Source organism: Chinchilla lanigera, unplaced genomic scaffold, assembly GCF_000276665.1.
Source record: "Chinchilla lanigera isolate Chin_1 unplaced genomic scaffold, ChiLan1.0 scaffold00047, whole genome shotgun sequence".
Taxonomy (NCBI): domain Eukaryota; kingdom Metazoa; phylum Chordata; class Mammalia; order Rodentia; family Chinchillidae; genus Chinchilla; species Chinchilla lanigera.
The window spans coordinates 10,582,766-10,610,065 of NW_004955448.1; the positions used below are offsets into that span (position 1 = coordinate 10,582,766).

At 40.2% G+C, this 27,300-nt stretch overlaps 1 pseudogene; it reads right to left on the bottom strand.

Moving 5' to 3' along the window:
- Positions 1–23,716: 23,716 nt before the first annotated feature.
- Positions 23,717–27,038, bottom strand: LOC102021719 (annotated as a pseudogene).
- Between the last annotated feature and the right edge of the window lie 262 nt (positions 27,039–27,300).

Genomic DNA, 27,300 nt, shown 5'->3' on the forward strand with positions numbered 1-27,300 from the left:
CATTTCTTTAGTATTTCTGAAATAACTAGCAGACCATAATATGCTTCTTTTGAATGGTAACTTATTTTTTTAAGTATAAACTTGTACTGGGTGGTGCATCCCTATAATTCCAACACTTTGGGAGACTGAGACAGGAGAATCACAGGTTCAAGCCCAGCTAGATTACTCAAAGACTTAGTAAGAACCTGTCTCAAAAACAAAAAATAAAACTGGGCTGGAGATGTAACTCAGTGAAAGCCTTGGGCTCAATTCCCAGTACCACAAAAAGTGTAAATTTCTATACAAATATGAGAAGTTGTTTGTGGAGGACCACCTAGGCAACTCTCTTTGAAAGAGGATTCCAATAACTTTAATGGGATTACAAATGCAAACTTCCTGGGCCATGACTAGACCTGAGAAGGGCTCTTTATAGCTATTTTCAATAGAATCATCTTTTCTTTCAATTGTTCTGTGCATGCAAAGATTTAAGACCATAGCAGTAACACTCAGAGTTTGAAGGGGCTATCGGTGTTCAGACAGCCTGAAAGCCATGGTACCTTGTCAGTGCTTAACAGCACGTATCTTATCATTAACGTTCACTTCCTTCTAGAGTTCTGCATGCCTTGTTCAGAAGACATAGCAACCTATGGAAGTTGCTGTGCAAGCATTTTTTGTTTTGTTTTGTTTGTTTGTTTTTCTCCGGTACTGGGAATCGAACTCATGACCTTGTGCTTGCAAGGCAGGCACTGTGCTGCTGAGCTAAATCCCCAGCCCCCCAAAGCATTTGAATGTAGGTTCTCAGCGTTGTCTCGGAGGTCTTCCCGCCACAAACGCACTGGAGCTGGAGTAGATCTGAGATTGGTTGACCCAGGAATAAATCATCAAGGACCACAACTCTGCTTCCAGCCTGCTGTCCTCAGTGTGTCACCTTCACCACCAGGTTTTTCGCCCTTCTGATAATTCCTCATCCAAACATGACAGTGTCCAAAGGTAGAAGAAGCCACCACTCAGACACAACTTTTAAATTTCCACCCATGGAAAGAAAATATTCCATCTTGTTCTCTACCCTACACACAGTCCTTTCCAGTACCCTACCTTCTCCATCATCATACCATGAACTTGGCTAGACATATTCAGGGTTTACATCCTGATGACTTTTAGACATGACTCAGAACTGAGTCAGAAGTTATGCTATGATTTATATTCCTTTTTCTGTACAACTTTGTGTTTCCCCTGAAGTTAATACTTACTTGCTTACTTTTCAACACCCTAACTACTGATCCAACTTCAAAGTCTCCTGAGTTATCTAAATTCTTCTCAAAGTGTTTGGAAGCATCAAAGATATATAAAATTATTTTTAAAAAGCATGAAGCATTTTCTGTCAGAGGTTTTTGACCTGTTCTAATATGAGCTGGCTGCTTTTTGGGGGTCCTTCTTTAACGTCACCCTGGTATCTTTCCCTCCCTCGTCTTCTAGCTCTTTTCTTTCTTGGTTTACTCCCTAGTTTTGGTGGTGCACATCCTTTAATAGCCCTCCTGAGGAAAAAAATCGATCAGAGTAGGATGGAGCTCAGCAGTTGAGAGTGTTCTTAATACTGCAAGAAGCCCTGGATTCAATCTGCAGCAGAAAAGAAAGGAGAACAATAAGGAGGGGAAAAGAGGGTAGGGAGGAAGGGAGGAAGAGAGGGAGGGAGGAAGGGAGGAAGAGAGGGAGGGAGGAAGGGAGAAAAAATGAATCAGAATTACATGTACAAATTCTTGAAAATGTCTCTATTTTATTCTCATTTGATTGCTAATTTTGTTAGTATAAAATGAAAGGCTAGAAATCATTTTGCTTCTGATATTTTTGAAGATATTTCTCCACCTTCTTTTAGCTTTCAGTTTTGCTGTTGAACTATCAGGAGTTGTCTCTGATTCATAGCCCTTTTTGAAAAAGCTGTTTCTTTCTCCCTGAACCTTGTAAGGTCCGGTGCTCACTTCAGCAGCACATATACTTCTAGGGTCTTTTCTCTGTCCGGTGCTGTGAAACTGTATGAGAACAGGACTTGATATGAATCTATTTTCATCTACGTTGATGGCCACTCAATGAGCTCTCAATTTCCATTATTTTTAGGAAATTTTGTCAAACAATTTCATTGCTGATTTCTTTGACTCCATTATTTTTATTTTATTTTATTTTTTTCTTCCAGTATCGGGAATCGAACTCACGACGTTGCGCTTGCCAGGCAGGCGCTGTGCCGCTGAGCTAAATCCCCAGCTCCCTGACTCCATTATTTTTAGTTCTATGTTATAAACCATTATTAAAAGTTGTCAGTCTAATAAGCAAAAAGGTATATTTTTCAAGTTTCATTTTTCATTTCTTTGGTTATTAGTGATCCTGAGTATATTTTCATCCTCACAGTTTGATACTTATACTGGCTGTTTTTCTGAATTCTTTGTCCATTAATAACTAGAAACAAAGTTGTTGTGGTTGCTGCTACCCGCAGGTAGCCAGCTGTAGTAGAGACAGTAGCTACCAGTACTGACAGTAGCCACAGTAGGTAATGTGGTGCCGTCTTTTACACTTTTTTTTTCTATACATGTCATTTTGGATGGTGTAAGTCTCTCAATTCTTTTTATAATTTTTTTACCAGTCCTAATTTTCACTCTGTTGTGCGGCACTTGTTCTAAAATCAAAGCAGAGAGAGCTGCACCTATGTAGACATATATCGTTGGGAATTTTAGAAATAGGTCACTGAGGAAAGGGAGGCAGCTCAAGATAACAGTTGTGCCGTGAGTCTCTCGGAGTCCAAGCTCAGGAATCCCCACTCTGGGGACAGTAGCCCCGCCACAAAATTGTCTCCCTTGGCCCCTTCATGCCTAACAGTCCTTGCGTTTACCTCCTGTCACCTTCCTAACAAATTCCACACCTGTCACGTCCTAAAACGCCTTTCCTTTTGGATTTGCCTAAGCCAGATTTTTATTTCACCCAAAGCCAAAATTCAGACTCTAGCAATTCTTTTAATTTTTCCAGTAAGTTCTTTGTGGTTATTTTGTTCCTTCTCTTATTGTCTACTCTTTTCCTCATCTGCTTCTAACTTAAGGAATCTCGCTGAATTTTACATCTACTCATAAGCTGTCTCACGGCACTTTTAAAACAAAAGAGTTGCAAGTTTTTATTTTTCATGCTCTTAGATAATCTTAACAAGCTCTTTGTAAACTTACTGCTGCATAATATTTTATTATATGACAGTGTATTTAGCCTCTACTAATGTTGAGTAGACATATATCTTTGCCTTTATTTTAATAACACAAATACTTTAGGGCATAACCTTTCAAAATTCCTTAGGGTGGATTCTTACATTTATTGGGGTCAAAAGGCACAAACATTTAAAGAATTATAATAAATTTCATCAAATTAATTTTCAGAAAGGTTGCACCTACATGCGTTTCCGCCAGTCGCAGTGACAATTTTATCTGTGCCAGGACCAGGCATCCTCATTTTATGTTTTTAATTTTATAGAATTTATTTCATTTTAACTACACCCCTTTGATTGCTTCCAAATGTGATTTTTTCACATATTTACTAGCTATTTGTACCTTTCTTTTTGAGAAGGAGGTACTCATTTTCCTAATCACGTTGTGTTGCTGATACATTTCTTTTTTTTTTTTTTTTTTTTTTTTTTTTTGGTTTTTTTCTGGTACCGGGAACCGAACTCACGACCTTGCGCTTGCCAGGCAGGCACTTTGCCACTGAGCTAAATCCCCAGCCCCTGCTGATACATTTCACACAGTAATTTTATATAACATTTACTGGAAAAGTTGTCCTCTCATTCTAGTTTTGCATCTATATAGATTTGGTTGTGGGTCTTTGTCTTTGCTTTTAGAGATTTTTCCTGAACCAGAAACTTGGTATTGTCTCTAACTTTTTGTTTTTTAATAGTTTAACATTTGTAAAGATCATTTTTCACTTATTCACATGTACTATTATATAAGCTATTCCCCCACTAGCCAACCAGTTCCTCCAGTTTCAGAGTTTTAGTAGGACCAACAAATACCATACTTCATGAATTAGAAACCAATTAAGAAGTATAGGGGCTTACAGTGTAGCTCAGTGGTAAACTGTGTGCTTAGCATATATGAGGCCCCAGGTTTGATCCCCAAAACTGAAGGAGAAAAAAAGATAGACATAAAACATAGACAGCAATTGTCTTCCTTATTTTAGATTAAAGCAGCTTAAAGCATGTAATTTTAATAAGCAGTCAAAATAGTTAGCTAATATATCTTACCCCTGGGTTACTGTGTACCCAACCAATCCCTGGCCATGCTAGAGCCCTGCAAATCTCCTAAAGCAACACTGCGCAGAGGGCTGACCAGTACACATGTACCATGCAGGCAGGCAGATTAAAGAGTGAGAGAAGGAGCCGGAGACACACACTTTCTTCTATGCTCATTAATTTCTCTCTTTCTGACCCAGAGAAGAAGAAAGAGGACTTGGGGGAGACATTCAAAGTATGACTTTTTTTGAAAGTCCTGCACATAGAAACACACTCAGAAAAACATTCTCTCACCCTCCCCGCACGGCTCAGTGGAGAATTTTCCTTCTCCTTCCAGTTTTGTGATGCTATCTTCAACATCATCACCTTACACGATCTACGGGATGTTTCTGATCTGTGTGTTCTGTTCTGCTAGGTTATTCCAGCAAGGAAAACAATTGATAAAGTTACTATTTTCTGTTTTATTTTACATTCTGGGGAAGCTAATCCATCCTGGCAACTAGTTGTATTCCCCTCAACATATATTCTTTACTATTGCCTGTTTATTCTCCACATGCATTTTAGAATGGTTTTGTTATATTAAAGAAGTTGGTATTTTATTTGGAGTTACTTTATCAATGAGTGGTAAAACTTGTCATCTTTAAATTATTCAGTTCTTCCATCCAGAAGGATAGTATGGCTCTACTGAAGTCTTCTTTTATATCTGATAGTAAAATCTTGTCATGTGTTTACATAAATCTTTTTTTTTTCTTTGCAGTATTAGGAGTCAAACCCAGGGTCTTGCACATGCAAGACAAGCACTCTACCACTCACTAAAGCTGCAACCCCAACCTTCTTTCAAATTCCTTGTTACATTATTCTTAGCTGTTTCGCCTCTATTGTTGCTATTGGTAATGGAATAATATGTTTCATTATGTTTCCTCGCTGGTCATAAGTTAGTATTTCAAAAAAATCCAATAATTTTCAAATATTTATATTTGTGTGTTTATTTCTCATATATTCAGCCATTGGTTAATGCCAATACTTTCATATAACCCCCTGGGTTTTGTTTCCAACAACTGTGCCAGGTGAGGTCCACTGGTGTGGAGAGAAGGTGCTCCCGGGGCACCACTGGTACCTGGTCTCCTGTCTGTATGCCCCTGTGAGACACTCAGGAGACCCCTGAGACCCCAAGCAGAGCAGTTTTTATCTGTGTGGCCACCCTCAGAAGTGAGCACAGCGAGCCACTTCAGCTCTCCCTGCTTCTTGGCTTCAAAACAAACTCAGCCCAGGACCGCCCCTTCGGCACCAGAGCAGAGCAGATCTCTACAGTGCAGCACAGGCAAGGAAACTGCTCCAGGACTTTGGGAAGCCTACGCTCCCCAAATCAGCCCAAGTGCAGTTGGTTAGGGGCTCAGGGCAGATGCTTCGCCTACTAGAATTCTTGTCTGGACACTAACTGAGACTTTTTTTGGCTGATGGATTTTTGTAGTGACAGACTATTTGCAAGGTGAAGCTCCAATAATATGCGACTTTCCTCCAAGTTAGCGCTTTGTCACTCCTTCAAAGGACATAAGATGAAAAGGTCTTTTTAAAAAAGCTTCATTTACATTATCACAATAAATTTCAACATCACAATTGTCTATAAAAGGATGAAAGAACTGTTAGAGTCTCTTGGCAACTACCGTAAATTTTAAGGTTGGAAAAAACAAATATTTTAAATCAGCAACTAATTTGGTTTTTTGTGTTTTTTACTCTTATTTATTTATTCATTGTTTTTTGTCTTTTTCAGACAGAGTCTCATTCTGCAGTTCAGGCTGGCCTTGAACTCACTTTGTAGCCTAGGCTTGCCTCAAACTCGCAATGATTCTCCTGCTTCAGCCTCCCTAGTGCTGGGATTAGCAGGCATGTGCCACCGCGCCCCCAACTCAGCAACTAATCTCAACAAAATTTGTCATTCATATTAACTAGTAAGAGATGATCATTAATGAAGTTGACACTGAGAGATATCTCCAGCCTTTTCAAGTATATAAGCTTATGTTCAAGTTGTGTCCACAGAAATCAATCTAGGTTTTTAGGCAACCAGTCTGAGAATATTTTGGTTGAAATCTCTGTATAAATTTGACATTTAAAATCATCCCTTATGTTTTGTATTTTATTTTTATTATCATAATTACATATTATAAAAATTTTTAACCAAGCCACAAAAAGTTACCCCAAAAATGCCTGTTGGTTTACATCAATCTATCTTACAGGTATTAGCATTGTGTACATTTTCTGTGTTTTCATGTAGAAAAGGTTGGAAATCACTGAGAAAGGAAATCACATAATCAGCAAACCATGGCTGTCTTGAATACTCTGATAATAACTGGACTTTTAATTTCCTCCTTAAGCCACTGAATTAGCAGAAGCTCTTTCTCTCTCTCTCTCTCTCTCTCTCTCTCTCTCACACACACACACACACACACACACACACATGCACACCCCTCACAATAAGAACAATCAGAATACCTGTGGGTTAGGGCCAGTCACCTCCTGTCCTCTGCAAAGCCATGAGCCATCAGGCATCCCATTTCCTCCTGAATCATTAATGTCCCCCTCTCTATTGCTTCATCCCCTCAGCTTGACAAATAGGATCAAATCTCCATTTTAAAGATGAAATGTTGCATCAGCCTTGCATTGGCAAGCAAGCCTTTTTTTTCACGCTGTCCTCCCACCGCCAAACTTTGTCAAGAAGATGACTGACTCTCTCCCTTCCTGTGCTTACAATTACTCCTCGGTTCAAAATAGTCTGGCCCCTGCTAGGAAGGCGATCTAGATGATCATCTCTACTTTAAAGAGCCCTGTGGTCGCTTTAGCATCCTTATCATCCTTAACATCTTGGCTGACACCCTCCTCTCCTTTTTAAAAAACTATGTATTCAGCCCTTACTATGCAGCTGGAGTGGCCCTAGGTGCTTTCTTAGATTACTCCATGTAAGTCTCCAATATTCTTATTTTTATACTATTCCACTAACTTCACAGATGAAGAAATTGAGACTCAGAAAGATGAAGCTCAGGGTCTTGTTTAAAGCCTGTGAAGAATTTTGTTTTGCTTTGTTTTGTTTGTTTTGTTTTGTTTTTTTAAGCAGGTAACTAACCTGGTTGGGTTCGGGCCAAAAGTTCTAAGCAGCGTCTGTGGGTTGTGGATGTAATGACAGTTCAGTGTTCAAAGGCTTTGCAAAGCTATTCAAGCCCATTTCATGCGTGTGCCACATGGCATTCAGCTTAGGTTCAGATCTGTGCGTGTGCAGGTAGGGTGAGCCCATGGGTTCGTAGACAGCTCTGAGGCGTGGATTTTCTGAGCAGCTCTGTCTCCATGGTCTCCCTGGTCCTTTCCAGTTCCCTGAGGCTTCCCTTTTCAGTCTGATGTTTCGTTGCCCCACTCTTCTGTGTACTTCCCTCAACAGACAAATGGAAAAATATGCACGCAGGGTGATAGTGCTAATTTAAGGGTCATGTCTTCCCCTGAACTAATAATGATCAACAGGGAAATGCCCCTTCAGCTGAATGACAATCTAAGTGATCCTGGGGGGTGAAGATGGGTTTGGTCATTTGACGAAATCAGGGTTCTGTGAAGAAAAGGAACCTAGCTGTTGGACTGACAACAAGCTATACTGATATTCTTATTCTTTCCTCATTTTTTTCCCTAAACCATTAAATGCATCCTTACCCTCCCAGTCCTCAATTTTGAAAGCTCATGGTTTTCTACACCTGTGTGCCCCCAACACACATACATATACCCTATAAACCTCAAGTCTAATGCTGAGTTTAAATATAACTCTTGCTATACCTCTGCCTCTGTCTAGACAATCTTTTTTAGACAAGGTCTTGTCATGCTGCCCAAGTGGCCTGGAATTCCTGGGCTCAAGTGATTCTCCTGCCTGAACGCTCCCCTCTCTCAAGTAACTGGGGCTACAGGTGCACACTGCCATGGCAGCTTAGCCAGTTTTGAAAGACTTGCTATAATTTAGATCTAGATGTCTCCCATGAGCTCTAGTGTTCAGAGGCAGGACTTTGGGAAGGGGTTGAATTACGGGGATGCTAGCTGACTTGCTGTTAGGAGACAGGGCCTGGTTGGAGGTGGGTCCCTGGGGACCTGCAAGAGTCTCTCTCTCCCCAGCCGCTTCCTTTGCTCTCAGCTTCTTGGCCACTCTGTCAGGAGTGGCTTTCTTCCATGGCAAGCCCTTCCGCTGTGCTGTTCTGCTGTTCCTGCCAGAGTGAACCAGCCATGGAATGGGCTAAACTGTCTGAAACTGTGAACCAAAATAAACTTTTTCTCATTTGAATTGTGCGTACTGAGCATTTCCCAGCAACAAGGAAAATGACTAAGACAAACTTCTCGGATCCTCGCCCTCAGACGCTGCTCTCTCCATAACCAGCCTTCAAAAGCAGAAAGTAACTGATCACCTCACCAAACAAAGGCCCAGCATTAGGCCCAAGATATCTGCCTTTTGCCCTTCTAAAATTGTCATACATACCCCTAGAGTCACATGATAGTCCATCGGCTACATTTGACTAAACCTCGGTCCTTAAACATGTTGTTTTCTGCTTTTTATTCCACTGTGTCCTCCTACAAGACTCGTGTAGCCTGTCAGCATTGTTCATGGCTTGATTAACACGCTATGTTCTCTGAGACCTTACCAAGCTAGAACTCATTTCCCTGTGCCCTTACCTCTTCCGAACATCTCTCCAGTCGTGTGTGCTCACTGAACTGCACTGCCCTCCTTGTGAGAGCACAAGCCCCTTAAAATGCAAGATAATCTCATTCTGTTTTGCAGCCCAGCATCTGGCCCAGGATCTCACACACCGTAGGTGCTCAAGACACACTGCTTAATTAAATTTAATTAAATAGACTTGATCTTTTGCTGCAGTGTAACATTCTTGGGATCAATGCAATCCATAAAAATTCTCTTCCTGGGTGTCCTCGGATACCTGATTCAGAAAGACTTAAATACAGAAATCATTCTTTCTACCTATCACACTCAGCACTCAATTCAGGCTACTATAGCTCCTGGAAGTCTCATTTTTAATAATTAATCATTTCTTAAATACTTAGTATCTACTCCCTCACTCCCCTTTCATTCTTTGGAGGCAAGGACTGATGTGTCTTGTTCTCCTCTGCATGCCTGCCATACACCACAGTTTCGGGCTTGCAAAAAGCACTCATGAATATTTATTCCACTAACAAAGTTCAATAATTACAGTTACTGGAAAGGTCTAATAGTAGGTTTAAGTTTATTAAATAGCAATGTAAATTGTAGCAATAGAAATGAATTCTTGTAGGGAGTGGTAACACATGCCTATAAACCCAGCAACTCACCAGGCTGAGGCAGAAGGATCATGAATTCAAGACCAACCTGGACAACTCAGCAAGATCTTGTATTCTAAAATCCTGCCTCCCCCAGCTCTCTTTCCCTGAAGCTAGAACCAACTGAACAACAGAAAATTGGAGGACGCCTTACAATAGAGTTTACCTTTACCAAAGCAATCTGGCTCTTCCTTCTCCTGTTCACTTTCTTCCTATTTCTTCATTTCCCAAATTCTTTTATTCTCCTTCTTCTTCTTCTTTGTTTATGCAAAAAGATGAGACTGTCAATTGTTCCCATCCATGTACCCTCATTTTTTCATGTGTGAATAGAGTACTTAGCTGGTCATATGGTAGCTCCAGTAAAGGTCCTATTTCTCAGTCCTTCTTGCAGCTCGGAGTAATTGTGTGACTGTGTTCTGGCCAGAGAGGTGTGAGCAGAAGGGAGTTTGCAATTTGGGGATCGTACTCCCAATGGAAAAGATTATTCTTTCCCCTTCCACGTATTCTCAGCCCACTGGCAGAACAGTAGAGATTATTGCTAAAGTGGAGCAGTCATGGTTCCCACCAGGACTGGGGAAAGTGAACGCTGAGATGGAGCAAGAAAAAAGAAGCCTGGATCCCTAACCTCAGGAAACCACAAACCCACTGCACTCACACACCTTGTTAACAAAGGACACTACAGCGGTAGAGGTCTGCCTTATTTAAACTGCTACTGGCTTCATCGAAAATAGCACCCACATTTATATCCTTAACACTACAAATTCGTGACTCTCTGTGGCCAGTTTCCCCAGAAAAAAAAAAAAAACAAGAAGGATAATTGTATTTTTTTTAAATCCTACACTCACAGACCAAAAGTCTTGGCTATTTATACACAATAATTCTTGTGAAGAATGATGTAGACTATGGATGCAAGATATTCCGTTCCCAAACATAATTTGTGTGCTACCAGAAGGGAATTAAAACAAATGTAAGACAGTTTGCAAAATTTTATATTTTGTTCTGTCTTGATAAATTATGCATGCTTGCTAATTTGTGATATTTACAATAAAAATTGAGTAAGTTGGCCTTTTGGTAACTAAATGAGAAAAGTTCTAATTGAGTGTCTTTTGAGAATCCATCCAATTATAAACAAGGAGTTAAGAGATTGTTTCCACATGGGTCTTCGGGACAAAAAGAAAAAAAAACAGCAAAAACTACTGATTATCATTTATCTTACCTTGAGCAGATAACGCAAAGAATTCTCTGAGAAAATACTTTTGAATTATATTTGTCTCTCAGAGTTCTGAATCTTTCATTCACTGCTCAGTTTACAATTACAGCCTTACTGAATGAATAAATAAATAGGTGCCGTGGATAATGCAAGAGATCATGAGAAACCTTTCCTGTGCCCAAACGCTTTACCAGTCATACACACCTAATACATAACTAAGGGGAAGACAATTTTCTAAGAAGCAAACTTACTGTGCAGGCAGCAAGTTCATGCTTCTATGGCTCTTCTAGGAGGTAGCTCTCTGGGGGGTGGGAGGAAAATTCAGCTGTGAGGTGCGCATGAAGTGAAGGAGTCCTAGAGAGGAAGGAATTCCAGAGAAAGAGCAAGACAGGCATTATTGACTAAGAAAGCACAGTGAGACCTGGTCAGATGACATGTGAAGAAAAGAGTGACTGAGGATGAGGTTAGAAAGGGAAGCCAAGGAATGTATGTGGAAAACCTGAGACTCCTGCTTTGAACTTGGGCTCTCTCCAACGTCACAGAATGCTGCTATAGCTCACTGCACTGGACGGAGAGGTAGAAGCGAGTAGAGAGATCAGTTAGGACGCAGCTGCTCTCTGGTCTGCAAGATCAGACAGAGTTCTAAATTGGGAAGCCTGTGGCCCTCCCTGTGGGGACTGTGACATAAGCCTTCCACAGGAAGTGTGGTCAGTGGAGAGGGGGCTGTTTTGACATAGAGCGAACTAGAATAAACTCTAAAAAGCTCCTTTCACTTGCAAAAGAGTTCTATCGGCTTTGCTTAAAGTGTAAATTCATATATTTATTTTTTACACCCTCCTTAGACTAATGCCTCCAGGTCATCTTTAGGAAGTTTCCTTGATGCTTGAAATGATGTTGCAGATATAGCACAGGCTCCAGCCACAGGGACAGAGATGACACTCCCAGGCAAATCGTCATCACCTCTCCAAGGAAGCTGGTTTTAAAAATTACACAAGAATATATAAGATCAGTAGAAATTCCCCCAAATCTTGTTCATATCACCCAAATCCCATGCACTGTTAATATTTTGCCAAATATCTTTCCACGTATTACTATATGCAAAGATACAAGCAGAATTGGGTCAAATCTTATTAGAATGCAATCATTCCATATATACCGTTCCAGAATTAATTTGCTCCACCTCCTACTATTTCATAAACTCTTTTCATATTGATCCATATATCATAATGCCCCTTTACTTGACTTACCACAATGTAACATTAGTGGACGGTTAGATAGCTCTGTTTTCTATGTTACCATAAATAGTGTGACTAACCTTATTATGCATATCATTTCTTACCTGCATTGTTAGGTCCTCAAAATAAATTCTAATAAATAGAGTTAACTAAAGTTATGTATCATTTTGTGTATTTCCTTACAAAGTAATCCTGAAATGACCAATCTGCCTTTTTTGGTTGTTTGTTTCTGCTTTCTTCAACCATTTTCTTTTTTCTTTTGATAAAACTAAACTCTCCCACTCAGCTCACTGGAATACTTCTATTTTATGGAACAAAGTATAGCCTGATTTTAAAAAAAAATAAAGCCATTAAAATTATTAAACTAGCAAGCACAAGGTCCTGAGTTTGAGTCCCAGTACCAAGTAAATAAATAAAGGGGCTGGGGATTTAGCTCAGCGGCGGCAAAGCACCTGCCTGGCAAGCGCAAGGTCGTGAGTTCGGTTCCTGGTACCGGAGAAAAACCAAAAAAAAAAAAAAAAAAAAAAAAAAGTAAATAAATAAAATAATTAAACTAAATCACTCAGGTTCTGGCCCTTGTAACTACAGTACTATGCATCAACCACGGTCTCATACACTGGGAGTACAGTGACAAGTGAAATGGAGACAGTCCCTGGAATGTACACTGTAGTGTAGGACACCGGCTAGTAAGGGATTAAACACAACTAAACAACCAGACATGACTAAAAAGATATTGTCAGTTAGTGTCCGCCTCACAACTTCCCGGTTAGAGGGAAAGAAACCTACATATCTGGGCCCCGAAGTGCTCAGACCTGAGTGTGCAGTTAGAAAAGAACACAGCCTGTTTCCCACTTCTAACCCAACCTACACTATACAATTTTGTAAATAAGGATGCAGGAAAGATTCTTGTACATAATTATTGTCCAACCATTTCATTAATACCTTAAACTTGAGCCTTAGAAGTGGAATTATTTGGTGAAAATACACACAACTAAAGGCTTTTATGTATTTCAAGAACACTTTCACCACGGTTGGGTTCACTGATACTGGGTAGGAGTTTAAGGTGTGACCCATGAAATCCCAGAACACATGAGCAAAACGGTTCCCTAAGCCTCATTTGTGGACTTGAGAACTTGGAGGTTTTCAGTAGGACAGCCCAGACCCGACCTGAGCTAAGCCTGGGACCCCAGCACCACCTTTCAAGACCCGGGGGGAGAAGTTCTTGCGGGTCTCCTCGAGATCTGAAAGGTATAGAAGGACTCAGACCCTAAGAGAGTTTGGTGTCGTGTCTTCCCTCACAACAGCCCACCCTGCTTTCTCCGGGGTGTTGTTTTATCTTGCTTTTTCCTCTTTTACTCCGCCCAAGCTCACTCCAAAGAGGCAGATTTTTCTTTTTCAAATAAACTTTTTCCATTACTTTTTGTTCATTTTGTTCAAGTCTTTGTTGAATATGAGAAGAACTGGAAAATAACTCCAGAAGAGGGGAGCAACCAGAACCCCGGAATGTGTCACTGGGGAGCCACTTCTACAAGGAGCTACCCAAATTCTGGTGCAGGCAGGAGATTCTCCTAACAGTGCTTTCCTCTCCTCCAGGTCCTCCTACCCCGCTACATTTTAAGAGAGAAGCAAAGATATGTTGGGTTCAGCTGCGGGCTCTACTATTTGAGAAAAGTTACTTAAACTCACTAAAGCGCAACTTTCCCCATCTATAAAATAGGAATAATAATGGCACCCAGATTATAAAGTTTATGAGGATTCAATAAAAAGACAATGTAAAATTGTGCAGAGGAGTCCGTGGCATATAACACATGCTCAGTAAGTGCTAAGAATTGTTACTAGTAACCAGCAATAGCATCCTTCCCCAAATCACTCCTGGCTAGAGTACTATTTGGGTGCAAAATCCCCTAAACACAGTTGGAAAAAGTACCAAGCTTCCCTGTTGAATAAAACTGCAATATAGCTAAAGATAATCAACTATTCTATTCACATGCAAAGTCTCAGTATTCTAAAAATAGTAGCCTATTGCCAAGCGTGGTAGCATGTGTCTGTAAACCCAGCACTCAGGAGGCTGAGGATCACTGTGAATCTGAGGTCTGCCTAGATTACACACTGAGTTCAAGGCCATCTGAGCTACATAGTGAGACCCTGTCTCAAAAAAAAAAAAACCTATCCTGGTGCGGTGGCGCACAACTGCAATCCCAGCACTCGGGAGGCTGAGGCAGGAGGATCATTGCAGTTTGAGACCAGCCTGGGCTACAAAGTGAGCTCAAGACCAGTCTGAACTGCATAGCGAGCTCTTGTCTCAAAAAGACAAAAAAAAAAAAAAAAAAAAAAGCTAAAAATAGTAGTCTATTTAATTACTACTGGAAATAAACATTACCATGGAAAGATCTCTTTCCTTCCACATATTATTTTGATAATGGTATATTTGTCTTTATTATTTCAAGAGAAGCAGACTTTTTTATTTTAAAGATGAATAAAAACATTAACAAACACACATACATTCACAAAATAGCACAAAAACAATACAAGTAGTACAGAATTTCAGACAAGGTGATAGGAAGTTAACAATGGTTGTTACATTACATATTGATATCTTCAAATTGGTTACTCAGATAAACAAATATAGATATGCAAGATTGATCAAAGAATTAAACATTAACTGTTCCTTTCAATAAAGCAATAAAAGTCAGTAGTACAACTAGGTTAGCTAACCTGGGTATACATATATGCATATTTTTCCCCTTCTTTCTTTTCTCTTTTCCCTCATCCCAGTTGTTCTTTCCTTTTGAGCAGTTTCTTTTCATTTCACAATATCGATTGTACCCCCTAGATTTTATTCACTCTTTCAGGTTCTTACAATAGTGAGACAGTATGGTGATTGTACCCGCTAGATTTTATTCACTCTTTCAGGTTCTTACAATAGTGAGACAGTACGGTGTTTACACATGCGGGTCTGATTTATTTCATTTATGAGTATGGTCTCTAGTTGCGTCCATTTGTCTATAAAAGCCTCAAGTTTGTCTTTCTTTACAGCTGAGTGATATTCCATTATACAAAAATACCAGAACTTTTTTATCCGTTCCTCAGGAAGCAGATTTTTTGAAGGGGAAATGACTCCAATTTGGAAAATATGTTTTTCCAGCAAGACACGAAATCAACATAACCAGCCTCACAGTTCATCATCATCAACGGGCTAAGAGGCATCAGTCTGCCCCCCAAAAATCCTCAGCTCCCCAAAAGAGATCAACAGTGTGAGCCTCTAAAAAAGGAATATTCCTGTGTAATTTAACAGAGAAAAATTACTCAGTTTGAAAGTCTTGCTGAGGTTCTGTAGAGGTCAGTAAAATTTTGACTGTCTCAAAATTTTTGATTGAGATGATGCCAAGAGAAACGAAATCACTTGTAAGAAGATATTTATTTGTCAGATAGATGCCCTGAAACAATAGCACAAAATTAGCTTAGCTCAATTTAAATATAAAACATCAGTTTTTATTGCATTACAAGAGTAATTTGTTCAGTCTTTTATAGAGCTACATATTTATTTGATGCGGGAACATCAACATTCAGCGTCTAGAGAGAAACCACCCCAAACTGTTTCATGCTCATTGTCTAAAACTATATTAATACCAGGCAATGAATGAACTAATTTTTTTCTTCTAAACTCTCTAGAATTCCCTGACATTGGGTAAATTTTTATCATTATTTAGGCGAAAAACACTGGGCCATTTCACACTGTAAAAACAGTAAAGTAAACGAGACTCATAGAGTATCAGGAAAGGTCCCAGCTGCTTCTTTCACCTAGGCTTTCTTCTCTGGGAATCTACTAAATGAAAAGTTTTGTTCCTAAAGGAAGCATTTAGGAACTGAAAATTGATTCCACCCTTACCTTTCTGAGGTACAAATATGCCCACATACAGCCTATCTTTCCTCCTTTCTCTGAGATCAGCATCATCAGACCTTGTAGATTTCCCATTCAGTCTGTCTTCAAATAAACAGAAGTATAGGATAATAAACAAATGGGTTTATTCCACATTCCTAGGCAACATTTTTTGGGCAGAAAAGATGGTTAACTGCTCCAGTGACACAGATTAGGGAAAAATTCTATCTTAGAGTTGCCTAGAACCTCAACAGTGAAAAGACATAGGCCTTTTCCCCAGGCCACAGTGAGGATCACAACTACACAAGCAAAGCACGTTAGATGTTGCCTGGAACTACTTCCTTGCTATCTACGTTCAGCCCTAAACTTCATTTTCATAAATGCCTGCAATAATACACACACACAAGCACGTGTGCACACACAAAACCCACATGGAAAGGACAAGTGGCAAAATATAGCTTCAGACCACAGCTCTCATCGAAAACCAAACCATTTTATTATGATTGTCCGTGTGCCCAGTTCTCTGAGACCTGTAGGGTAAGCAAATGGACAAAGATTCCGTGCATTCCTGAGAGATGCTATGGTATGAAGGTTCTTTTGTGTATTTTTCATTGCTTGTTTCAGATTTGGGGGAAAGGAGATTCCCATGTTGCTTTCTCAACTATGAGACTTTGTTGCTAATCTACCTTTCTAATAAGACAATGACTTTAACAGTCATACTACATGAATTCAAATCCTAGCCCTGCTACTTACCAGCAATACTCCTTTCGGTGACTGATACAGACTCCCTGTTCCTCAGTTTCCTCATCTGTAAAAAACTGAGTGTAATAGTGATATCAGGCTTAGTTTATCATTATCACTCTATCAGAACTCTGCTAGTTAGTAAAGTTGAAGCCTTACCTTTGGGACTTTGAGCGTATGCTGTATTTAATCACTTCTGGGTTAGGCATGTATCTCAGTGGTAGAGGGCTTGCCTAGCATGTGTGAGGCTATGGGTTTAATCCCCAGCTCTGCAGAAAAAAGTTAAAATACATCAAAAAAAAAGTATTCCATTTCTACAGGACAGGCTAGCTTGTGGTGGGAATATTCTCCCAGCAGAACAACAAGAGGAGCCATTTTTTAAAAAAACTCTGAATGCATTAGGAGCTATCTAGGCAGCCAGGGCTTGAGGGGTCAGGATACCTGAAAGAAGGGCAACTCGCTGAGTTAGCCTGACACTCTGGCCCTCCCTATTTGCAGAGTCACAAGCAACCATACTAGCATAGGTGGAAGGATTGGGAAGCTGAGCAGAAAGTGGTTGGTAAGAGGCAGAAAAGATAAACATGTTTTCAAGAGGTTCAATGGACAGAAAAAAATTGACAGTCAGGGCCACCAAAGAAACCAGGATTCCAGATGCCAAGACCCTGGAGCAATAGAAAGTAGACAGCTAAATAAAATAGAATGAGCTCCTTTCTGTGTGTACATATTTTCCAATTGGTAAGCAGAACAGGCAGCAGTTAGGTAAGCAGAACAAAGAGTGGGTGAGGAATTAAGTAAGGTAAACTGAACTTAGTCTCACTGGGCTGGGTAAATGTATATTGGAATTCAGAGCCCACCATAGCGGTCTTCATTTCTTTAAAAAAAAAAAAAAAAAAAAAAGCAGTAAAAAAAAGATGACTTTGGCTAGAAATATTTCCTTAAACATTGAGAGCCCACTTGTAAAATGGGAAGAAACTTCAAAAGGAAAGAGAAACTGGTTTGGGGGAATGGGAAAAAAGAAGGAAGGGAAAAACAAAAAGAAAAAATATACATATATATATATATATAAGATAGCTGAGATAGTTATACTAGTAATTTCTCTCAGTTCATTGAAAAGATAGGTTTGTGCTAATATTGTTTGGACAACTAAATGCTGATATCTCATACTCTGAGTAACTAATTTAAAGATAACAACATGGAAGGTATTAATCATTGTTACCCTCCTATCATATTGTTTGAGAATTTTGTTCTTTGGTTTTGATTTTTGGTTTTTGGTTTTCTTTCTTTAAAATCAAAAAATTTTAAAAAGAAATCTAATCTATCTCACGTTCAAAAAGAGAAAAAAAATTAAGGGCCCAAATAGCCTCCTAATATTAGTAATACTCAAACGGAACCATAGTATTACTAATACTCACTGGTGAGGCACATGATGGGCCCTTGAGGGATTATTTAAAGCCCCACCAGACATTGTTTAGCGGTCAGTGCCACAAAAGGGAACCAGCAACCTACTAGAGGCAATGTTATATGTATTCTACCTTCATTATGTATATGTTACCCAGTGACTGCTCCCAGCAACCCCAGTATGTAGGCTTTTTTCCCCTATTATACAGAAATTCAGAAAGGTTAAATAAATTCCCCAAGATTGCCCAGTTAGAAAGTGCTAAGACCTAAATTTTAGCTTAGGACTGCAAAATCCATGTTGTTTCCACACTTATAAGGGTTCAAGCTAGAAATGTTCTAGCCAGTGACATTGTGTTGGTATACATAATAGAGTTAAAATGATATATTTAAATTGAAATGTGCAATATACTCTGGTTTCTTTTCAGATCGTATAAGTCTTTTGCCTTTTACTAAATCTAAATGTGCATACATGTATATGCAAAGGGTTTGCAAAGCAGAGTAAGGATGGAAGGATGAATGGTAGACGGAGGAAGGGAGGGAGCCGCGAAGATCCCGCCTTGGTAGCGAGAGTTAATCCACTTACAGGCTTGTGTTTGTATGGTAAATCTTGCAAGAATGTTGCAACCTGAGGAAATTCTCTGTTCAAAGCTGTCACATGGTCCAGCAGGAGCTGTCTTAACAGTTTACATCACCAACCATTAGGTGATCTTTTAAAATGCAAAACAAAACAAGCAAAAAAAAAAAAAAAAAAAAAAAACTAAGCAAAACCAAAATGAAGCCACAGCACATTTCTGTGTTAAATAATTCAAATAGTCCAGGAGTATATTCGATAAAAAGCAAGTTTTCCTTCAACTTTGAATTTCAATCTCCTTCGCCAGAGGCAACCATCACTGATTTCCTGTAATCTCAAGATCAGGGGTACATATATAACAGCTCTATTTGTAGATGTCTATATGTACATATTTTATTCATGGGCAAATTATAGACTGGTTGCATTGGTCAGCTTTCCCACTGCTGGGGAAAATATCATAATTTTAGGGGTTTCAGTCCATAGTTGAGTGGCTCCAAAACAAAGACATCATGGCAAAGGCATGGTGGAGCAAAGGTGCTTTCCTTTGGTACACGGGAAGCACAGCACAGGAAGAGCGTCACCAGGAGATAAACCCTCAGGAGGTGCACCCCAGGGACCCACCTCCTCCAGCACATGCAGCTACAACAGAATGGATTCACTCACCGATGAGAACAGCGCCCCACAATCCAGTCACCTCTCCGAGGGCCTGCTAATCTAGTCGGGATGACAATTAAGTTCTACTGGCATGATTTTTCACTTGACTTTTCACATCATGAAAACTTTCCCTATCACATATGCAAATATATTTCACCCTTTAAATTAGTTGCAAAGCCATCCCTTGAAAAGATGAATTATGCTTTTTTTAAAAAAAAACAGTGTCCTACTAATAAATAGACATTTAGAGTGTTTCAAGTCTTTTGGCACTTGAAAAAAATGGTAGTTTTATGGATAGATGCAGCAGTTTCACAGGACGACTTTCTAGAACCGGAATTGTTGAACAAAAGTGTTGATAGCTGTTACCAACTGATCCTCCAAAATGATCACATTAGATCACATTCCCTCCAACAGGAAGTGGCGACCTGTTTCCACGTACCCTCACATACCCTATAAACCTTCAAATTTTTCGGTTTTGCAAATTATAATTTAAAATCTATTAATTTTGATATGCTTTTCTTTAATTATGAGTGCAGCTAAGTATTTCTTTTTTTTCTTAGAATCTATCATTTATCACAAAGTGAACACTTTCAATTTTGGAACAATTGCTTTTCTTCATACTTAAACAGGATTTCATTCAAACTTTACAAGTATCATTTACAGTTAGCCTGAGATTAAGTGTGAGAAAATGTGACCTGGTTCGACTTCATTGCCCAAATGGTTAAGCACTGGCAAATAAAGCTGGGAACAAACATGCATTACCAAACACAATTAAAGCATCCCAATGAATTTTGACAATGAATAGTCACGTAAATCAAACAGTTTGCTCTGGTCCACCTGATCTTTTCTCTTTTTCTCTTCCAGTGCTAGGGAGTGAACCCAGGGGTTTGCACAAGCTAAGCAATCACTGAGCTACACCTCCGGCCCTCACATGATCTTCAGAGCCTAAAAATGTCTACCTGAAAAATAATGACAAAAAAAATCTACACAGGACAAATGTATGAAGAGTTTTAGTCCAACATTTCTGTAGCAGCTATTGGTGACTTAAGAAAGCAACTTCAATCTTTATTGTCCAACATGTACTTGAAAGCTTGTAGCAGCATGATTAAATTTGTTAAGTTTATAAATATCAGTGCCTGTAAAAAGTATAAACACTGTGAATGTCTTTTTCGAAGATGAAGTCTCTGAATGCTTCATTCATCTTTCAGTTTCAGACTCACACACATACTTGCATGACACAGTCCCTGGAGCACTGAGTTGGAACATTGTTAACCTGCTGGGGAAGGAGGGGAGCTGCGGAAATACCAAAGTATTCCATTTATAGAAAGAAACACTGAGACAAAAATACCTTTCAAAAATATACTGCACATCGTGTAGACATTCAGAATAAGAATCAACATAGGCCACAATATTGTTTTCTAGGAAACCAGAATCTTCTTTCTTCTCAATCACACACACTGTGGACACTTTTTGTTGAGAATATAGCCCGTTCTTATATTTGCTATGTGCATAGATATCTTAGAAACAAGTAATTATGACATCCATTTGCTGAAGGTTTGTTCTCTGCCTCGCTGGCTGGCTATTGAAAATGAGGAATACAGAGCAATTGCAGTCCCTGGTTTTTAATTACTATTAGTTAAATACGATGTAGTTCATTTTTATTAATCCATACTTGCAAAATTAATAGATTAAATACAGCAGTGAATTTCAAAGTTTATGCAAGGGAAACTAGTTGATAATTTATTTCCAATATGGCTAGTATCAAAATAATCACTAGAAAATCAGCCCAAGCTAGTAGTAAACCCCTGACTTAGCAGGCTGAAACTAGCAGTTTGAAACTAGATAATTCCTTTTTTAAAGGGCTTTTGAAGGGGCTTTTTTTTTTTTTTCTTTTTTGGTACCAAGAATTGAACGCAAAGCCCCGCACTTGCCAGGAAGGCACTGTGCCTCTGAGCTACATTCCCGGTCGGGTAATTCTTTTTTTTAATTAATTAAGTTTTTGGTCCATTTTAGATACACATAATGATCACATTCATCATAAGGAATTTGTACCAGTACATGACATAACTGGACTCTTATTTGCCCCTTGCCCTACCCTCCCTTCAACCCCTCTATCCCTGTTTATTTACAAAAGTTTTGTTTCCACTTTTTTCTTTTCTCATTTTTTTCTTTTTCCTTCCTTTCTTTCCCCTCCTCCACCCCGTTCCCCTTCCCATTCGAACATTTTCTTCCTATTTCATGATATCTATTATACATCTTGGTCCTTATTTACACTTCCAGTTTGCACACCAGAGAAACAATTCAGCATTTACACGTGTGGGATTTATTTCACTGAAGAGTAGGGCCTCAAGAAGGTGCATCCATTTACCTAGAAATGTCTCCAGGTTGTCCTTCTTTATGGCAGAGTAGTACTCCTTGTATAAAAAAAAAAACACATCTTTATCCATTCATTGGTGGAGGGCATTTGGGCTGTTTCCAAGATTTAGCTAAAACTAACTGCACCACTATAAACAAAAGTGTGCATATATTACTGTGGTATGATGCTTTCAATTATTTGGGGAAGATACCCAGGGTAATATCTGGGTCAAATGGAACCCCTAGTCCTAGTTTTCTGAGGAGTCTCCACACTGATCTCCACAGTGGCTGCACCAGTCTACACTCCCACCGACAGTGAAGAAGGATTCCTTTGTCCCCACAGCCCCGCCAGCATCTGTTATTGGTTGAGTTCTTGATAATAGCCTTTCTTAAATTAGATAATTCCAATTTCTGTATTACTGCGCAAATCTAGACTTTCATCTGTAAAAGTGAGTACCGGCAGCATCAAAGCCCTATAATAAGAGAATGAAATATTGATTAGGTTTTGAAATGCAGATAATTTATATGAAGAAATTTAAATGTCTTAATGATGGTGTCATAGCAATGGCCTCAAAATTCCCTTAACGAATCAGACACTGAAATAATTCATTAATTAATAATGTCCTGAGTTAAAAACTTAAATGTGAAGCAGGTGCATTTCCTAGTATGACCGTATGCAAGAATTTCAAGTTTCAAGATAACAAAGGAAAAAGCTTAGACGTGACTGTCCCTTCCTTTTCAAAGCTCCCAGTCTCTGAAGGATCACATTTCCACATGCTTCCTGGTAGCCAGGGCTGAACATATCCAAAAATAAGAAGTTTCACGGTTGGGAGTCCACAAATGATCATCTGCCTGGTCAAAAGCAAACCCTACCAGGCAATATTTGTTCCCTTCCTTTGTTGCCACAGTGATAGAGTCCATATCTTCTGCCTGTCATGGGGTTTTTGAGATGAATATGTGTTAACAGCAAAGAGAATGTTATTTACATAAGTAATAAATAGCATCTTTCCATGATTTTTTTCCTTGACTCCCACTGTCAATATTTTTGAAGTTCTTCAAGACAGTACAGAGAACACATGGATACTACCTGTAGAAATTATGTTGTAAATATTTAGGATTCTAACTCCTCCTCCCACTTGGAAGTTACCACTTAAAATTTCAAAAAGTGCAAAGGGGCGGTTATGGAAAAAACTAGTATGTGTGCCTTAGTCCACACGTAATAATTACATTCACACTGTAGAAGGGTAGCTCATTCTGAAGACACTCTGCTACTTACAAAAATATTACCTGTTCATTATATCATCTGATCTGCATCACAAAGCTAGAACAACCAAGGATAATTATCTCCATTTTGCAAATATGTATAAAATTAGAAAAGGAAGTGGTTTATCTAAGCCTATTCAACTATCAAATAGCAGAAATGGGCTACAACTTAGGTCTTTTGATCAGAGGTTCAAAGTTCCTTTAGGTCTAAAGCCTTTTCCAGCTCAGCTCACTCACTACTTTTCCTTCTGCTCTGAGACAATTTTCGCTGAAGAAAAAAGAGCTCCATAGAACCAGGTTCCCCAGTGTGTCATGCTGGGGCTTGGTATGTACGAAGGAATAGAAAGCTCCCCTATGTACCTGGTGGCACAACCAGAGCTGTACTGGATCCCCAGTTGTCTGGTGTCTTGCAGGCACCAGCTCCTATGCTCAAATTCAGTGACAGCTGCAGACTAGAATGACAAGAAAACTGAAAGCAAAGTCCTTATTATGTTATGAACGACCCTAACATCTACAGCACTGACTTACAGGGGCAGATCTACAGTTTCAGTTTATCACAAGCCCCGTTAGGATTGCACTTCTTCCAAGGATGGGCTGCTACCCTAATTTATGGCACCAAACATATAGTTCAAAGTTTTCTGTTCAGGGCCTATGACTCTGAACTTGTCTATTTATCGGGAATAGCTGAGCAGGGTTGCACAGGTCTGTAGCTCTAGCTACACTGAGGCAGAAAGCCCAGAAGTTCACGACCAGCCTGGACAACAGTGGGAAACCCTATGGAAGAAGAAAAAGGAGGAGGAGGGAAAGCAGAAGGAAAGGAGAAAAGAAAGTTGAATCTAAAATTATTTTATTCCTGCATCTCCTTAATTGTTTCTTCCTTATATTTGCTCTTTTCCTTTCCTACTTAGAGAAGTTTGCCTTTCACTTCAAGGATCTTTTCATGATCTTTGTCCAGGTTCAGCCCGGTGATAAACACTTTACTAGAGTGAATGCCCACAAGAATGGCTGTCCCATTCGCCTTTCCCCCTGGCCCCACCCAGTGTAGATGACATATCTGTTCCTCTGAAACTCGGACCGGGCCAATTTGCTGGCCTTTATAGTGTCCTCACACAATCTGAACCTCACCATCCTTTCAGACGGGCACGAATGGGGCACCATATTTCTATCTTGGCTCTTTGGCAAGATGGGAAGAATAAGCTTCCTGACATTGTAGGCAGGTGCACTGAAATGCCTTTTATAGTTCTTGCTTTGGCCAGAAGTCACAAAGGAACATAGTTTTGGCCACTACCACTTTAGCAATGGCCCTGAAAGGGAAGGGGTAGTGACGATTTTCTAGTAAACACTTCAAGCTTTCCTCAGTGATCTGAGTATCACTTGTATCTTGTACCAAATACCCATATGTATTAATCCACCTCTAATTTGTCTATTTTTTTAATGATCCATATGTCTGGTCTTTTGCCAATACCCCTATTATTATTAATATAGCTTTGAAATATGTTTTTGAACCATATCCACATCAAATATCATCCACTTGTTCATGTTCTTTTACAAGTTTAGCTTAGATGTCCATGGGTTTTAACCTTACACATACATTTTAATGTAAATTATTACTAAATTTCTCAGATTTATTCATAATTTATATTAGTATTCCATTGAATATATAAGTTAATTAGAAGACACATGAGCTTTTTGTATATTGATTTTTCACTCAAAGATATAGAATTACTCGATTAAATCACACAATATTTTTACTTAAACCTTTTAAGTTTAAAATTTTAAGTCTAAATTTTACTCCAGAGTCTTCCCTAGTTAAACTAAAGTTTAAAATTTTAAGTCTAAAATTTACTCCAGAGTCTTCCCTATTTAAACTAACTTGTGTCATAGTCACAACGCTATATTTACTGCAGGTATTTTTATTGTCGTCACTTCCCAGATCAGGAAAGTGAGTCCAAGGAAATAACTAACTTTTGAAATATATACCGCAAGTAAGTAGCAGAGCCTGGATTCAAATAATTGAAAGTGCTTACGCTTGACCACTGCACTGCCTCTCTGTCAATCTCTTTGTAGTTTAGCTGATACTGTGAATGTTACCTTCTTTTTAGCATTTCCTAATTGATTTTTTGAAAAGGCAGGAAAATTCAGTTGATTTTTAATTTTCTTTTTTTATGTTTGTAGTACTGTGTATTCAGCCCAGGGCCTAGTGAGATCCAAGCTCATACTCTACTGCTGAGCTAAATCCCTAGCCTGGTTGTTTTTTTAAAGATAACATGGGTATCCTCTGAAGTTACTATTGTAGTCAGGGTTCACAAGGGAAAAGATTTAATACAGGACACAGAATTTATAGGATTATTCTATAACATTCACCCAAAGAGTCAAATGCATAAAGTGACGGATGTCTGTCCACAGATTAGAGACCCAAAAAATCCAGCTGAGGGCCTGAACACCATGGCAACTTGCGTGAGTTCAGCTGGAGGCCTAGAGCTCACGACAATGTCTCACGCAAGTCTGCATCAAGTATCTGCACTGGGAAGGTTCAAAGGCCAGTGGTGGAAGCTAGAAAGTCTGTGCCAGGGGGATGAAGGCTCTGTGCCAGCAGGCTGAGGGATCTGCACTGGAGCCAGGAAGCGACACTCAAAGTAAGGACCAGAGCTCCCCCAAAGAGAACTGCAGCCATCGTCAGCGACAGCGAGGACCTGAGCTCCTCCGACAATGACAGTAGCCAAGTTCACCTTAAGAAAGCCAGCATGGCACGCTTCTCCAGGAGAAGCAACAGCGCACCATCTTCCCCTGCAGTTGTGCTTTTATGCTGTTTCCAACAATCCCCAGGCGGCCTTCCACACCCAGCACCATGCGGATTCAGCTCAGCTGGGTGTTACAAGTTGACCATTAGTCAATCCACCACAGTCACTGACTTCTCTTTTTATTTCTATTACTTGGTCTATTTAGTCTAGTTTATCTTTTGCCTGTCTTTTTGTTTGTTGGTTTCATATATTAGCGTTCTAAAATTGAGTTTTAGCTTTTCCTTTCCAAAGTCTGCATCTCTCATTTCTTTTTCTTTCCTTACAGCATTGGCCAAAAGCTCTACATAGTGCTGGACACTGTGTAGTAGTAGTGACGGGCAAAGCCTGTCTGTTACAGAAAAATAATGTTATCGCAAAAGGAAGTACTTGTTTCATCTTGGCTAGAGTATGTACAATACATCTGGAAAATGTTTCACAGAAATGTGGGCGAGAAACTGTTTCTGATGGCAAAAATTCATCTGAACAGAGGTCCTGCGTTCGTCTCTGTAGTAGAAATTACTTTTCTATTGAAGATAGCCCTTCCAGGGGAGAAATAGCTCAGCTGTGATAAACTCAACTTCATTCTGACTTTAAGTTCTTTAAGACCCATCCTAAACCCCTGCGACACAGCACAGCTCTGAACCAGCTCTGAACTCAGCCCTGGGTGCAGCCAGGCCCACTGGAGGCTCCAAGCTGGTGGCCAAACAACGCCTCTGCCCTACACACACAGTGACTAATGCTTGCAACAGAAATGAGTGAACAGAAAAGCCCCCGAGAGCCTCACACCCAGCACCTCCAAAATACAACTTTTCCCTGTCCGCTCCAAACTCGCTACCCACTTACAGCAACCTCTGCTGCAGGATCCGCAACAACTTCCATTCGGCCATTCTCTGTGCCTTCCTTTCCCTCTCGCCGGAGACATCACCTGGTTTGGGTCTATTGCCGCCCTCAGAATCGACTGGGTCCGCCCTCGGTCTCCATCCTGACGATGTGGCTGTCCACTGCCAACTGCTCCCTCTGCGACCCCCCTGGCCCCTGGGGTCCATCCTCCACACTCTGACTGAAGGGATCTCCCTGTCACACAAATCCAACCACACCTCCTGCCTAGAACCCTACAAGGCTCCCACCACCCTCCAAACAAGCACTCCTGAGGATGGCGTGCACCACCTCGCCACAAGGCCACTCCGTCCCCCCTCACGCTGCAGGGACAGAAGGACCCTCCAGCCCCTACCTCCCTGCACCCTGATTCCTGTTTCCAGGGCTCGTACTTGCACTCCTTCCCAATGGAAGGAATCGAATGCCTACTTGACCTTTCACGCTCAGACCTGGTGCCGCTGCCCCAGGAGCCTTTGCTGCCCCCAGGACCCCATTGTTGCTGCTCAGCTGCATGTTCACTCTGAGCCCTTCCTCCCAGGACCGTGTGCGCCCACCCCGCCAAACCCTGACTTCTCTCCCACCCTGCTAGAAACTAGATTCCCTGAGGGTGGACTGACGGTATAGCCATCCTGGTCCTACGCCTCATTTTTGAGAGGACTATGAACCGAGCCTCAGATGTGGTGTGGGAGGGCACCCAAAGCCTGGCGCAGACAGGCCGGCCGAGAGGCGGGGCGTGAGCGAGGGACGCCCCCTCCGGAAGCGGCGGCCCGCGCGC